Source organism: Lissotriton helveticus, chromosome 4_1 (genome assembly GCF_964261635.1).
Source record: "Lissotriton helveticus chromosome 4_1, aLisHel1.1, whole genome shotgun sequence".
Classification (NCBI taxonomy): Eukaryota; Metazoa; Chordata; class Amphibia; order Caudata; family Salamandridae; genus Lissotriton; species Lissotriton helveticus.
The window spans coordinates 1,809,037,203-1,809,053,635 of record NC_136063.1 but is presented as its reverse complement, the minus strand read 5'-3'; positions in this window follow the sequence as shown (position 1 = coordinate 1,809,053,635).

The following is a 16,433-nucleotide window of genomic DNA, read 5'->3' as shown; positions in this document are numbered from 1 at the left end:
TTACGTTACGCGTCCCGTTCCGCGCCCGGTTCGCTTCCGGGGTGTTGCTTTTCACGCCTCAGGACGCGGACCGAAGCGCTTCCGGGTGCGCTAACGCGGCGCGTCATAAGACGCATTACGCGGCAACGCGATACGTCGCGCTTACGCGACGCGTCACGATGTTGTGTTCGATCGCGGGAGTTGCGCTAACGGAACGTTTCCCGGTGCGCGGATCAGGTCGCGGCACCAAATTGAGCTAACGGGAAGCTACCCGGTGCGCGGACCGGTAGCGAAACAAAAAAAATAATGAAAAAAAAATTAAAGACATAAAAAAATTAAATTAGATACATATAAAATATATTTTTCCTTTAAAAGAAGAAAATATTTTACACCATTTGATATTTGCTATTAAAAAAACATTGAAATTCACTGAAAAAACCATAGGTTATAGACTATATATAGTTAGGAATTAGCATTTACAAAACCTAGAAAATTCACTGAAAAAACCATAGGTTATAGACCATATATAGTTAGGAATTAGCATTATCAAAACCTTATTTTACTCACACAAAACCATTGAAATTCGCATATATAGTTAGTTGCACTAACTATATATCGCGCATCCGCAATCCACTGCTGATGATGTCACATATTACATCATTCATGACATGGTCAGTGACATCACTGATGACATCACTGATGACATCTCAAATGACATTACTGATGACATCTCATTTGACATCAATGATCACATCACTGATGATATCATTCATGTGATAATACAATGCATCTCCTCACACTCTAATATAACCTCTGTTACACCCAGTGTTAAATACAGAGTATAATTTTAGAAACCATTGACACACCAATACTAGTTACTACATACGCACTCACTGATTCCTACGTCTACACACACATTCACTCATTCACCCATACAATCATTCATACATACAATCACTCATCTTTACAACACTATCATATGCACTCATACACCTATACAGACACTCACACTCTGCCACTCATCCATGGAGTTACTCACACACCTAGTCAGTCCTGTAAAGAATCAATCACACTTCCATTTTCTCATCTATACAGTTAAACACAGAACACCTTACATTTTCAAACATATACTAACACATACTTACTCTCTTATACAATCACTGATACAAGACACATTGATCTGCACAGAGTCACACACCTCCAAGCCAGCCACACACACACTCAGTCTCCCATACAAATACTTGGGCAACCAATCAATAACCCATATAGCCACTCATATAGCTACTGATCAACACATGCAGCAGCTTGCACAACAACAGACATACTGATGCACACTTTCAGACAGTTTAGTCACTAACCCATGCATTCAGTAAGACGCATTTAATCACTCACTCATACAGTCAATGACGCACCTACTAAAACCTTCATTCAGACACTTATACATCCACTCATTCTTCAATATGTAAAACATATTTAAACTTTACAGAAACACACAGTCACTGGATGATGTCATCAGTGATGTCATCAGTGATGTCATTTGAGATGTCATCAGTGATGTCATTAGTGATGTCACTGACCATGTCATGAATGATGTAATATGTGACATCATCAGCAGTGGATTGCGGGTGCGCGATATATAGTTAGTGCAACTAACTATATATGCGAATTTCAATGGTTTTGTGTGAGTAAAATAAGGTTTCGATAATGCTAATTCCTAACTATATATGGTCTATAACCTATGGTTTTTTCAGTGAATTTTCTAGGTTTTGTAAATGCTAATTCCTAACTATATATAGTCTATAACCTATGGTTTTTTCAGTGAATATATATATTACCTACTGGCGGTCGCCAGTAGGTATATATAGTTAGGATTTTTTCTCTATGGGTTTTTTGAAAATTCTATGTCTAATAACTTTGGCGTTTGTGGACGGAATTGGCTGAAATTTTCAGGAAAATGGCACATTTTGTTTCTGAGCAGCCCTTGAAAATTTGGGGGGGGTTCGTCCAGTGGGGGCCGAGAAAAAAGGGGGGTCCCAAAACGTGTTTTTAACATTGAGTTTTCCATAGGGCGGTTGGCCTCACTTTTAGCCCGAACGGCTGAATGGATTTGCACGAAACTTGGCAAAATTGTAGGGACTGGTAGCCCGATGTGCCTTTTGTAGGTCTCAATATATGTGCTCCAGTGGATTTTGAGAAATTAACGTTTAAAAAAAGATATATATCTGTAACAGCGGACCGGGCAGCGCACTGGTTCGCGGACTTTTCGCGCAACGGAGCTTTGTGAAGCGAAGCTGATTGGTTCTCCGGCGTCTGTCAACATTCCAAACAGTCCGTAGCGGCCGCCATCTTGTCTCTCGGTAGGATCGAGAGACAAGAGAAGGTCAAAACAAAGGGGGAAATAACTATAAGGGGGCATAGTAGATCCTCGCTGACCCCCTAGGTTTGATGTGGAGGTTTTAAAAGGGCCCCGCGGGGCAAAAAATAATAATAATAATAATAATTGAACGGCTGAATGGATTTGCACGAAACTTGGCAAAATATTAGGGACTGGTAGCCCGATGTGCCTTTGCTAGGTCTCAATATATGTGCTCCAGTGGATTTTGAGAAATTAACGTTCAAAAAAAGATATATATCTGTAACAGCGCTCCGCTTCGCGTAACGGAGGTTTGCGAAGCTGATTGGTCATTCTGTCACTGGGCTATAGTTGGGCTACATCTGGCTGATATTTGGGCTACATTTGTTTTTTTGTGTGTCTGGCGGCCATCTTTGGGCTACATTGGGCTACATTGGGCTTCATTGGGCTACATTCGGCTAATTAGCAAATAGCTCATCGCAAACTAGGAATGGTAAAGAATCGCTATTTATTCCTTAAAGTTCGCTATTTAGGAAATGCAAATAACTTTGATGATACATATGGCGGTTCATCTCTAACAAGATAAGAAGCATAGGGATACATTTATGATGACTGGCGCCATCTCATGAGAGCAGATTGCAAGTTTATATGTGGACGGTCCGCAAGGTAAAGCATTAAAAACTAGGAAAATTTAATGCTAAAGAAAAATAAAACAGCCAAGTACTTTATCGAGTCTTAAGCCAATAGGCAAGGTAAATAATAAAAACTTGACAAATAAGTCAATGAATTGTCAATGAAATGCTAGTACTCAGCATATCAAACATGAAAAAGGTCTATGACATAACTGTGTATGCAAAATAAGCTGCAACAGCCTCCAATAGGAAGTCACCGTCTTCATCCGAAAACAGTTCAGCCATCCAATTTAAAAGCGGAAAAGAACATACGTGCTCTCCCAGCACCGGATCCTCTATCACCATCAGAGGACAGCTCGGTGGGTTTTCAAGAAAGCTCTGTTCCAAGAAAGACTGTGCTGCCGCCAGTAAATTCCAGGGACCAAGTAGTCCATGCATCAATGCCACAGCCATAATCCTTTCGCCAGGACAAACCAACTCGTGAGTAATGATAGGAGTCATCAGCGGATTAAAGTCGACGTCAGGAGAAACCGGTCCGCAGAGACACAAATCAATGGCCCAATCGAAATCACAGGTCAGGCAGTGAAATACAGGCTGGACACAGGTGAAGTAGGAGAACCGAAAAGATAATCCATATGCCGTGCTTAATATCGCCAACGGCATTGTGCCATAATATTCTAGCATGCGATTGCGGAACAGTGTCAGCAGCTGCAGGGTCGGAGGTTGCATAGGAGGGACATCCATATTTAAAAATGTAAAAAAGCACAAGAGCGTCCGCTGGTAATGCAAGTAAAAATGCCAATCCACGAACCAGAGTGCAGAAAATACAATGGAAGGAAGCAGGGATGACTCCAAAGATTTTCTCAAATGAAGTCACGAGACCACTGGTAACAACTTTAAAAAAGTGTGCCAGGGATTTTGTGGAGGATGCGTTAAAGATAGTCGGAAACATGTTGCTGAAATTGAAAGGCAAACCTGTGTACGGGTGTTCGCTATGTGAAGTACGAAAGTTTCACGGGCCGAACTCAAGGCCACCTCTCTCTGAGACAAAAGAGCTCTTATTCTTGCCATGCCGTTGAAACGTGTCCCAAGGTTGGTATTTGTGGCCAGATTGAAAACTCCCTATGTTCATGTGTGGGAGGAAATAGAACATTTCTGCAGCAAATAACCCGTTCACTTACTGTTACGATAAAAGGAATACTTTTAATTAACTCAGAACAATCTTCATTATTGAGCATCAAATAACTACCATTTTCCAACAACTTGAACGTGGGGATGATAGCAGGAACTGGCGTGCCTTGCAACACGCAAGCCATATTTGGTCGGTGTTTGTTGCATGAACCGTGTAACTGTATGTGCCTACACATTAGTGAATGATCTGGCGTCTCAGTGCATTCCTCTCCATTCAGATAAACTTCTTGATCATCTTTGAAACATCTGTATGTGTATGGAAGCGACCAGACCTCATGAAGAAAAGCACTACCTAAAGGTTCATAACGACCTATTGGTATATATTTCATACAATTTGAAAACTTATATAAAGCAAAAGGCAGCGTTATTAAACCGTGGATAAGGCATGTTGTCAAAAAACCCGCAATCCTCTGCTGATGATGTCACTGAGCATGTCATGAATGATGTAATATGTGACATCATCAGCAGTGGATTACGGGTAATAGTATCTCTAGTTTACTCCCCTATAGCTGTCTTTATTTTAACATAAGTGTGTGTTTCCCTCCCTTATACTTACTGTTTTTGGTTCGCTTCCAGTTCGCGTACCGGCGAGCGAACTAGGAAGCGAACTAAGAGAAATAGAGGTTGGCACAGTTCCAAATATTGTACCAATTTTTTAATAACGGGGAGGTAGTTCTGAAAAGAACTTTTTTTTTATTTTTCTGAACATTTTTTTACTGTTTTTGAATTTTTCGGAACAGTTTTATATTTTTTTGGGTTTTTCTTGGAGGGGGCAATGAAAACGATTCATTGTAAAGGGCTCAACAGGAGCAACAAAACAAAAAAAAGAAGTATTTATTATTTTGGGCGTTTCGGACAAACTTGCATATGATAGTCAATAGCTCTGTTGATCAGAGTGATGCTTCTTTCTCCGTAGGAAATGAATCCATCGCAAAATACGCAGGTGTGTTTTACTTCACCAAATCTCATTTGTATATTTGGCACCATCTCCCTGCCCTCTGGTCCCGTTACTTCCGGTACAACAGATCTTCTGGCCATAATAGGGAGATTATCTAGGTCGTTCCGAAACTGTGCAGCACTGTAGTTGTTAGGATGCCACCTAGTCATATGGCGATGCATTGTGTAGTTTCCGAAACTGTATTTTTTGTCGGTCCCTCTGGACAGTCTATCTTGACATATAAGGCAAGTTACGTATCTTGCATTTACTTTTTTCTGACCTTTGGGAATTTTAAAAAATTGCCAAATGAAGTTTTCTTTCCGGTGAGACGTCCTGGGCTGCTCAGGCAAAAACTGCCTCTCTTCGTGCTCGTCCTCCTGTTCCTCTTCTTCTTCTTCTTGTTGAATTATAACTTGAGCAGGTGGTCCACTCTTCCTTGGATGTGGTGGAGGTGGTGGGGAAGCACCAGCTGAAGCTACTAAAGAAGCCATTGCTCAGTGATCACAAAGGGTCTTTCTCTCACAATGATGAAAGTCAGAGTGAGGAAAGAAGGAGGGATTTTCATCATTTGGGAAAAACAAGAGTTCTCAACCAAACAAAAGTGTTCATTTTAGATTATATGACCTAGTCTTACATCATTAGGAAACCAAAAGTGAAATGAACCAATGAAAAGTGTTATTACCAAGTCACATGACTTGCTGTGTTTACGTTAAGAGCTTTGCAGGGCCTCCCGGTTTGCTTCCAGAAACCTGCGCTTTGCGACTCGCTTCGCGTACCAGTTCGCTAACGTAGTACGTCATATGACGTATCACGCGACAACGTGAAACGTCATGCGGATGGGAGGCGTCACGATGTTGTTTTGTAACGCGGCACTTGCGGTAAAGAAACGTTTACCGGCTCGCGGTCTATTTCGCGGCATCAAGGTCAGCTAACGGGAAGCTTCCCGATTTGCGAAGCGGGAACGAAGAAAAAAAAATATTTAAAAAAAAAATTATTCATAAACATATAAAATATCTTTTTGGATTTAAAGAAGAATACATTTTACAGCTACAGATATTAGCTGTTAAAAAACCAATGAAATTCACAGAAAAAACCATAGGTTATGGACCATATATAGTTAGGAATTAGCATTTACAAAACCTTGAAAATTCACTGAAAAAACCATAGGTTATAGACCATATATAGTTAGGAATTAGCATTTACAAAACCTTGAAAATTCACTGAAAAAACCATAGGTTATAGACCATATATAGTTAGGAATTAGCATTTAAAAAACCTTATTTTACTCACACAAAACCATTGAAATTCCATATATAGTTAGTTGCACTAACTATATATCGTGCACCCGCAATCCACTGCTGATCATGTCACATATTACATCATTCATGACATGGTCAGTGACATCACTGATGACATCACTGATGACATCTCAAATGACATCACTGATGACATCACTGATGACATCTCATTTGACATCATTCTTGTGCTAATACGATAAACCTCTTCAGACTCTAATATAACCTTAGATACACTCAGTGTATACAGACACTCACACACTGCCACTCATCCATGGAGTTACTCACACACCCAGTCAGTCATGCAAAGAAACAATCTCACCTCCATTTCTTCAACTATACAGTTAAACACACCTTACTTATTGAAACATATACTAACACATATTTACTCTCTTATACAATCCCTGATACAAGTTCACAATGATCGATACAACCACTCACTCATTCAGTGGCTCTCATGCACAGTTATTTATATATGCCAACTCTCACATGTACTGTGTTTTACATATGTACTTACTATGACATGTAGCATTGAGATATCCATTCACTCATCAATACACTCATGCACACAGTCAACTGCCCATGTAGCTGTTTCCACATGCACTCTTGAACTCATACACCTAGTGAATAAACTGCTCACACATCTATGCATAGAGTCTCACACCTTCCAGCCACCCCCACACAAACTCAATCTCCCATAGAAATACTTGGGCAACCAATTAATAACACATATAGCCTCTCGTATAGCTAATGATCAACACATGCAGCAGTTTACAGAACAACAGACATAATGATGCACAAATTAAGACAGTTTAGTCACTAACCCATGCATTCAGTGAGACACATTTAATCACTCACTCATACAGTCAGTCATGCACCTACTAAATCCTTCATCCAGACACTTATACATCCACTCATTCTTCAATATGTAAGACATATTTAAACTTTACAGAACAATAAAATCACTGGATGTTGTTATCAGTGATGTCATTTGAGATGTCATCAGTGATGTCATCAGTGATGTCACTGACCATGTCATGAATGATGTAATATGTGACATGATCAGCAGTGGATTGCGGGTGCACGATATATAGTTAGTGCAACTAACTATATATGGAATTTCAATGGTTTTGTGTGAGTAAAATAAGGTTTTTTAAATGCTAATTCCTAACTATATATGGTCTATAACCTATGGTTTTTTCAGTGAATTTTCAAGGTTTTGTAAATGCTAATTCCTAACTATATATGGTCTATAACCTATGGTTTTTTCAGTGAATATATATATATATGACTGGGTGTGGATGCAGTGATTCTGACGCCAGAGGTCATCAGTGAGCTGAGCCAAGCAATCGCCAGTTATGCGAGCACGATGCTTGAGGGAGCTTCCTGTAGCCCGCCGGAGCCGATCTCGGTGGATTTCTTCTTTGTGCCGCGGAGCCGATAGGCAAGAGGGGGCAAGAGGGGGGCTCGAGAAATCCAATCTGCTCTGAGCCGCTCCCGCTCCCGTATCTCTCTGTGTGGTCTCTCTCGCGGCCGCGGTAAACGCGGGAACGACCCGGCGGGGCGGGAACCTCAGCAGAACTCCAGCAGAGCCCTCGGCAGACCAGGGGGAGCATGGAGAAATGGATAACCGGCGCACTTGGGCTGCGTACACTCCGGGAACATCCCGGTAAAAAGCGGGAGGAGCATTCTGGTTGGGGCCACCAGGCACAAGGCACCAGGCAGAGAGAACAATAGCAACCTGGGCTACACTAGAGGCTGTAGGAGCCGCTGATTGCACTAAGGACATTCAGGAGCCCAGAGCCCAGAGTCCGGAGATCATTGTATGACAGAGGACCGTCAGAAGGATCACCCGGCAGAGGAGTTTAGGCTGACCAGGGGAGAGCAGAAACACTGCAGATAACAGACAGTAAACCCCTGACCAGCAGAGAAGTGAGCAGTGGTGACCTGAGGTGAGCAATTGGTCTCCGGTGCTGTGTGGGAACTGTATGGGCCAGGAGGAGGAATATGCAAGATATTAAAGTATCCCTTGATGCTGTAAGGAGGGTATTCACATAAGAAGGGGACCTGGTTTGGGACGGGAGCTGTAGCGATTAAACCGCACTGTTGCGTAAGCACTGCTGATTGAGACATTTGATCTTGAACCACTATTGGGTGGGGGCCACCCTTACATCCACCCGCAGGACCCCTACTGAACTCCACTGCTAGACCCCGACGACTGGTGCTCCCAGTACCTGCAGTCCCCGGGTATTCGGACACTCCTGTATTCCGCCACCACTAAACTTGCGCTGCGCTGTGCTGCCTGTGACTGGCTTTAGGCAGCGTTTGGCCATTTGGCATTTGCCATAGTCAATGGTGGACATACAAAAAATATAAAATCTTGTGACCGGGATTGCAGGAAAAGAAAGTGCACACATGCTGGGGATGTGGAATAATAAATAGTACGGTTTGGTCACGGGTCTTGGAGTGAACAGAGTAAGCGGTCCCTGAAATTACACTCAGACATAAAGAAAACTACAAACCGGGAAATATGCGATCAGGAAAGGAAAGGACCGCAGGCACAATAACAAAACGCACAAAAAGAATGCAACAATCAATGGTGTCAAAAAAGGTAAAAACCAACACACCAGGATTGACCCAGACTCTTATCTCTCCAATAGCACGGATGTTTGAGAAATCCGGTAAGATACTGGATAAATTTCAATTTATGAAGGACCCATCCGGAGCTCTGCTGTCAATGAAGTCAGAATTAGATAAGGACAAATTACAGACTCTTATGAAACCTACTACCAGCGAAATAGATAACACTACACAACACAATAAGCAAATTGTACAAACAGAACAAAATTTTGAGGAATACCATATTTCAGACCTAGATATAATGATTGGAGAGCAACTGCGAGGGACAATGCAGCATGAAACTCCAAAAGAACTACAAAAGTGCAATATAACGCCTGAGACAGAGCCAAAGGCTATGGAAATTTACTCTCCCACAAATAAATCTCACTCAAAAACTCCGGAAACTAACCAGCACCACCACGGAGATTGGAAGGAACAAGCGCTATCAATGTTCACCATTGAAGTCAATGTTGAAATTAATAAAATGTCATGTTTAGCCCCTGAGGAACCTGAAAAACAACTAAACCATCATAGGGATGAACACGGGAGAGTCAACAACAAAGATATGGTCAATGGAACAACAAATGAAATCAAGCCGGTCGGGGAAGACGAGGAAGGAAATCAAGAAAGAAATGACTTAGCTACACATATTACCGATAAACATATAGTGGAGTACAAAAACACCCGGCATATCAAACATGCTAAGTGTGAGGTGGCTCAAAACATAGAATTGGGAATAAAACAGCAAGAACCAGGGATATCCTGGGATATTTATTACCAAACTTCGACCCTCACGCTAGAAGCCCTCCAATACCAATCAAATCAAATGGACATCCAAATCGACCTCTTAAAAATGATGGCAAACACTGTAGTGGGAATTCATAACAAACTCGCCCAACTTAATGAACTGATAATTAGAGCACAGACAGAAAACGAAAAAACAACTATGGAATGTATTTACGTACCTATTATGGATAAATTAGCAACACTACCGGCAGTTCTACAGAGCATAATAGAAGATACCAAAAGAGACATCCAAAACAGAAAGGGGAAAGCTAATGCGGAAAACACTATTAGTCAGGAAAAGAATAAAAACGAAACTAGGAATGGGTCCGAAAGCTCCAATGGCATAGAAACAAAACAGTTAACAAAACAACTTGAGGAATCAGTAAACCTCCCGGTTCTCCAAGTATCGGACCATCCTGGAAACGAAATTATAGGTAAAAAAATCCAAGAGGATCTGATCTACAATGATAGCGACTCAGATGGTTTCACTACGATGTCAAAACGTCAAAGGAAAAAACTCCGCAAAGCAAGAAAAAATGAAAAATCGAAACTATGTGCCACAACAAAGACAGATGATGACCGGTTACCAATAACCACAGATATTAGGCACAAGGGTAGAAACCATTACTTCCCTATCTTTGGACAAAACCCAACAACTGGACCAAGTCCAACAAAGTGCCCCAAAGGAGATGAAACACAGTATGCAATAAGGAACGATAATACAGTAGTAGAAATTCAAATGGGCAATAGGACCCCAGATAACCCGCCACAGGTAGCCAAACACGATGCAAACCAAAAGGAAGAAGAAAGAGTCCCAAGTATCTCTAACTCTAACAAAATGAATGCAAGTAGCCCTACCAAATCAACCCAATTAACTCCTACTCACCAAAAACACAGTACTAATGTAATAATTAAAAAAGACTGGGAGCTGACAGCGAGGACGGTGGGGAATGGTCCACCAAAAACATCTGAATGGGACCATTTGCAGATTAAAAGTAGGGAAGGGGTAAAAACAATCAGCTACAAACCCATGCAAAGGGAGGAAAATGAGGTCCCCAATTACCAAAATCCTAAGATCAGTGAAAAACTTATATTTACACCGGAATTTCAATCTAGAGGGAGGCACGATATACTAAACCATGGGAACTTACTCAGATTATTTAAATCAATACCAGCACTAATTAATATTGTAAGTAAGGACATTGTCTCTATTGAGTTTATGGAGGGGAAACTCAGCAGTCAGACTCCAACGCTAATAACAATAATATCACCAACAGTAGCTGACCAGATCATGAACGAGCAAATGACGTTCAAAACCTGGGGCATATTAATAACCAAACAAATGCTAGAGGTATATCCTACGCCTTTTATTGGGGATGAAACAAAACTACTTCATGAAAAAGTAGATAAACAGATCGTTTCAGTCCTAAAAAATGCACTTGGTAGATCCCCTATGAAAAACGTATGTACCCCGCAGCAAAGCCCTGTAGACAGAAACGAAGAAATAAATGAAAAATGGATAAATATGGCACTTCATAACAACCATGAACAATGAGATGATAGACCAAAGCAAGCAGTTGTTAAAGGCAATGACTCAGAAATAATAGTAATGTGTTCATGGAACATTAAAGGATTGAGAGGTAAGATCCATAACGCACACATAGATTCTTTGGTGGGACCATGCCAGATTATATTATTACAAGAAACATGGGAAATCAATCCATTTCTGTTACACGGATATGCAGGTTATCATGTAAATGCAAAGAAAGAGCAAAGGTTCGGCCGAGCAAGTGGGGGCCAGGCAATATTTATTTCAAACTCCATCCAGGCACACCATGAGCAAGTGGAAGTAGATAGCACGAACATCCTAATAGTTAAACTGAACTATAAAATAAATAACCAAAAATCAAAAACTTTATACCTGATTAATGTATATATATCGCCTACCCTTTTGAGTAGGGAGACAACGTGTGGGATCTTGAACAATGTCCTAATTAACAAAATGTTGGAGGATCCTATAGCTGACTTTCTGATTACTGGGGATTTTAATCTTAATCTAATGTCCTCGCACACAAGAGATGATATAACGCAATCGCAAAACCACCAATGGCTAATTCCCCAGCAACACTTAGGGAAAGAGACTAATTCCACTTCGAACAGAATTGGTAAAAAATTAGTTAAGGACATGGAATCGATGGGACTTCGAATTCTTAACGGTAGAATAAAATCGGATGTGCCTCCAGCATATAGTTATTTTGGGCATAACTCACAGTCCAGGATTGATTACACTATGACCTCATTATATATGTTTCATAGGGATGTATGACATTACAACGCATGCTTTTACATCGCATGCTTTTACAACGCGGTTTTTACAACGCATACCATTACAACGCATAGTGCTTTGGGGCGCTGGATAGTGAATAATTTAATTTACTATTCCAACTCCAGTCCCCATTGATAGTAGGGAAGGTGTTGGACAGTAAATTAAGCCTATTCCCTATCCTAGAGCGCCCCCAGTGCAATGCGTTGCAATGGTTTGTGTTGTAAAAGTTGCGTCGTAAAGGCACTGCGTGGTAAAAGTTGCGTTGTAAATGATGTTTCCCGTTTCATAGCATTACCTCTTATCAATTAAAGAAAGTAACCGAAAGTGATCATGCCCAGCAGATAATTACAATGAATAGTGGAACGAATACAAACAAACCTTACCAGACTTTTGAGGGGTGCATCGGAACAACTAACTATAAACAACTGTTCTGGAATGTTGGAAATAAAGAAGAAATGAATGAACAGGTGGAAAGTCTTGTGGAAGCATGCTTAAATTACATAATGCCAGAAACAGTGATAGAGCAATGGGAAAACTTCACTGGGATGTTGATCAAAACGCAAAATCAAAAACAAACAAAAACCCAAAGTGGAAAGAAATGAATAGGGATAAGGAAAACTATATAAACCTTTCATACACAATAATGAAGCTGAAAAAAGAACGAAATAGGATTATTAGGTTAACGAAGAAACCTGGGGTAAAAGCAGAAAACCTGAGCAAATTGAAGCAACTAAATTAAAATTTGAAGAAACTAATATGGAGCGAGAAAAATCAAGCAAAACAGGCAACTTGGTCAAAAGTATTCCACGCCAGCAAGCAAAAGAATCCAAGAGAATTTTGGAAAATCGTCAACGGACTTGCTAGACCAAATAAGCATGTGGTCTCATCACCATTACCCGAGCAGGAATAAGAGACTTTTCTGAGGAAACACCTAAACCAAGATAATACACAGTCATGGTTAGCGGAAAAGCAACACAGGTGCAAAAACGACACTGACACGGAAACTTCTCTTCATGACATCTATACGGATACATCAATACAAATAGAAAAGGAAGAGATAATCAAATTAATAAAAAAACAAAAAACAAAAGAACGGTGCTCCCGGACCAAATGGGATACCGTTTGCACTTTATAAAGAAAATCCAAAATTGTGGGCGACACACTTAGAGAAACTATATAGAGAAATCATTCTAAAAGGAGCCGTACCCAAGTCATGGCGAGGATCCCTAATAACCCCAATCTTCAAAAAAGAAAACTGGGCGCTTGCAGAAAACTACAGGCTGATTACTCTGCAAGACACGGACGCCAAGTTGTTCGCCAGAATTATGTTGACTAATTTAGCCGAATGGGTCCGGGAAAACAAAATACTGCCTTTAAACCAAACAGGCTTTATACAAGGTTTGGGGACAACCACAAACATACTGGTTCTAGCTATGCTTATGGATAAGTCAAACAGATTGAAGCAACCCTTGTACCTATGCTTCGTAGACTTTAAATTTGCATTTGACTGTGTCAAATGAAATGTACTATGGAAAAAATTAGAGAAAATGAAAATACCAGCTGCCTACTAAAGCTGATTTGTCTCTTATATACGAACACATGGGTGAGTGTGAGGATGGGGGATGGACAAACGTTATGTATGGAGATTCCAGCAAATGAAGGCCTAAAACAAGGCTGTGTTTTAGCCCCCCTCCTCTTTAATCTGTTTCTTGCAGACCTAACTGTAATACTAGACGACGAGAATACTCACCCCCCGAAAAAAGCTGAAAAGCGTCTCACTAACTTGCTGTATGCGGACGATGTCATACTATTGAGCCACACAAAAGTGGGACTACAGCGCCTAATTATTCGGACCCATATGTACGCAAAGGACAATGGGATGGTGATAAACTAGACAAAAACTAAGATCATGGTAGTTACCAAAAACAACAAGATAAGAAACAAAAGTAAATGGTTCATGAACCACACCCAACTGGAACAAGTTGAGGTATATAAATATTTGGGTGTGTTATTTGATGAGAAGCGTAATTACCAGCTGCAAAAAAAGGACATCCAAAGGAAAACTAATGCATTAACTGCAGATTTCAGAACTGTACAGAAGTCACTCCCCAGCCTAACCTATGGCCCTCTCCTGAGTATTATAGGAGCAAGACTCCTACCAACTATCACATATGGTAGTGAAGCGGCAATGGGAAAGGATACTGAAACCCTGAACAAAGCCATACCCAGAGCATATCGGGCCCTATTTCATCTCCCAGCGAATGCGTCTCCTGCTCAAATAAGATTGGAGTTTGGACTAACCAATCAACACTATGCAAGGCAAAATCACTTCATAAAAGTATGGAATCGAATAAAAAACGACCACGAAAACGAGATATCGCAGCTAATATGGAGAGAAATAGATAACAACACATACTCTACTGCATGGCATTATCTTATGGAAGCAATAAGGGAGTTTGCAGTCATGTCCATTTGGGAAAATAATATTACTAAGGTATCATTTAAGAAAATAATTAATAAAACTGCAAACCAACTATCCATTGTAAACGATAAAGCTATTCTACAAAGAGAAAACATGCCTGGCCAATAATAAATGGCTATAAAAACAATGGAAATTCAACAATATCTTGAAACACCCTGGACGGGAAAAAACAAACAGGTGCTCCTCAAAGCAAGATTTGGAACGATGCCAGGCCTGTGTCATCTTCCACTGTGGGAGAGAGTGGAAACCCAAACGCTATGCAGACTCTGTAATAATGGTGAGGAGAACATTCTCCATCTATTGTGTATTTGCCCAGAACTCTTGCAGGAGAGAAGAACATTGCTTAAGATTCCATTTAACGTACGAGGCATAAGGACATGTAGGCAGGCCCTGATTAGGTGCCTACACCCGAATGATATAATCTTGAATGCAACCTTTGTAAAGTTTTTAATGACAGTCAAAAGGAAATTAGGAGTATAACTATTTGTAATATGTAACTGACTACAAAAACGATGTATTGGTATTGTAAGTGTTTTATACATGAATATAGCTTTTATTTTTTTATTTTTTTAAATTCGTAATATTGTAAGATTTTAATAATCAAGACAATAAACTACTTACTTACTATATGTATATATATATATTACCTACTGGCGATTGCCAGTAGGTATATGTAGTTAGGACCTAGTTTCCATAGGAAATCCGCAACATTCTATTGGGAATAACTTTGGCGCCGGTTGATGAATCTCAGCGAATTTCTCAAAGAAGATGGCCCGTTACGCTCCTTCCCTGAACGTTTTGGGGGGATTCGTCAAGTGGAGGCTGAGAAAAAAGGGGGTCCTAAAACGTGTTTTCCCCATGTTATTTTCCATAGGACGATTAGACACGGCTGCAGCCCGAACCGCTGAACAGAATTACACCAAACTTGGCAAAATGGTAGGGACTGGTACGCAGTATGGCCTTTTGTTTAAATGGTGTAAATCCCTCCAGTAGTTGTTGAGAAAATTGAATTTGAAAAAATGTATATATCTATATAAGCTTACTGTAAGCTTACTGTACTCTGTACCTTCCCGAGTACGAGCTGCATTCTGATTGGCTGCCAATGTCTGTCAACACTCCATAACAGAAATTGTTGGCAGCCATCTTGTACCTCGGTAGACTGAGGCACAGGAAAGCAGAAAAACAAACATTTAGAACTCAAAAGGGGGGCAGGGTAGAAGCACCCTGACCCCCTAGGCCTGGTCAGGGGGTCCCACAAGGACCCCCCAGGACCCCATAAAATGTTGGTACGCGTTCCCCGCGATTTAAAAAATAATAATAATAATTTGGGGGGCCTGGGGGGTCCTTGTGGGACCCCCTGAGCAGGCCTAGTGGGTCAGGGTGCTTCTACCCTGCTCTCCTTGCGTGTTTTCCATCTTTGTTTCACTGCTTTCTTGTGCCTTGGTTCTACCGAGGCACAATATGGCTGCCAACACTTCCTGGTTTGGAGTGTTGACAGACAGTGGCAGCCAATCAGCATGCCTTCCCGAGAAAGCTGCATGCTCATTGGCTGTCAACACTTCTAACCAGGAAGTGTTGGCATCCATCTTGTGCTCGATAAACCGAGGCACAAGAAAGCAGAAAAACAAATGTGAAGAACACAAAAAGGGGGCAGGGTAGATACACCCTGACCCCCTAGGCCTGCCCAGGTGGTCCCACAAGGACAAAAAAGCCCACATTTTTTTTTTAAAAACCTGGTCTGTTTAAATTACCCCCCAGGGGGACCAAATCGCGGCGGCATAGTGATAAAGAAGTGTGGGGGGTCCACAATCCCCCCTACACTGCCCCAGGGAC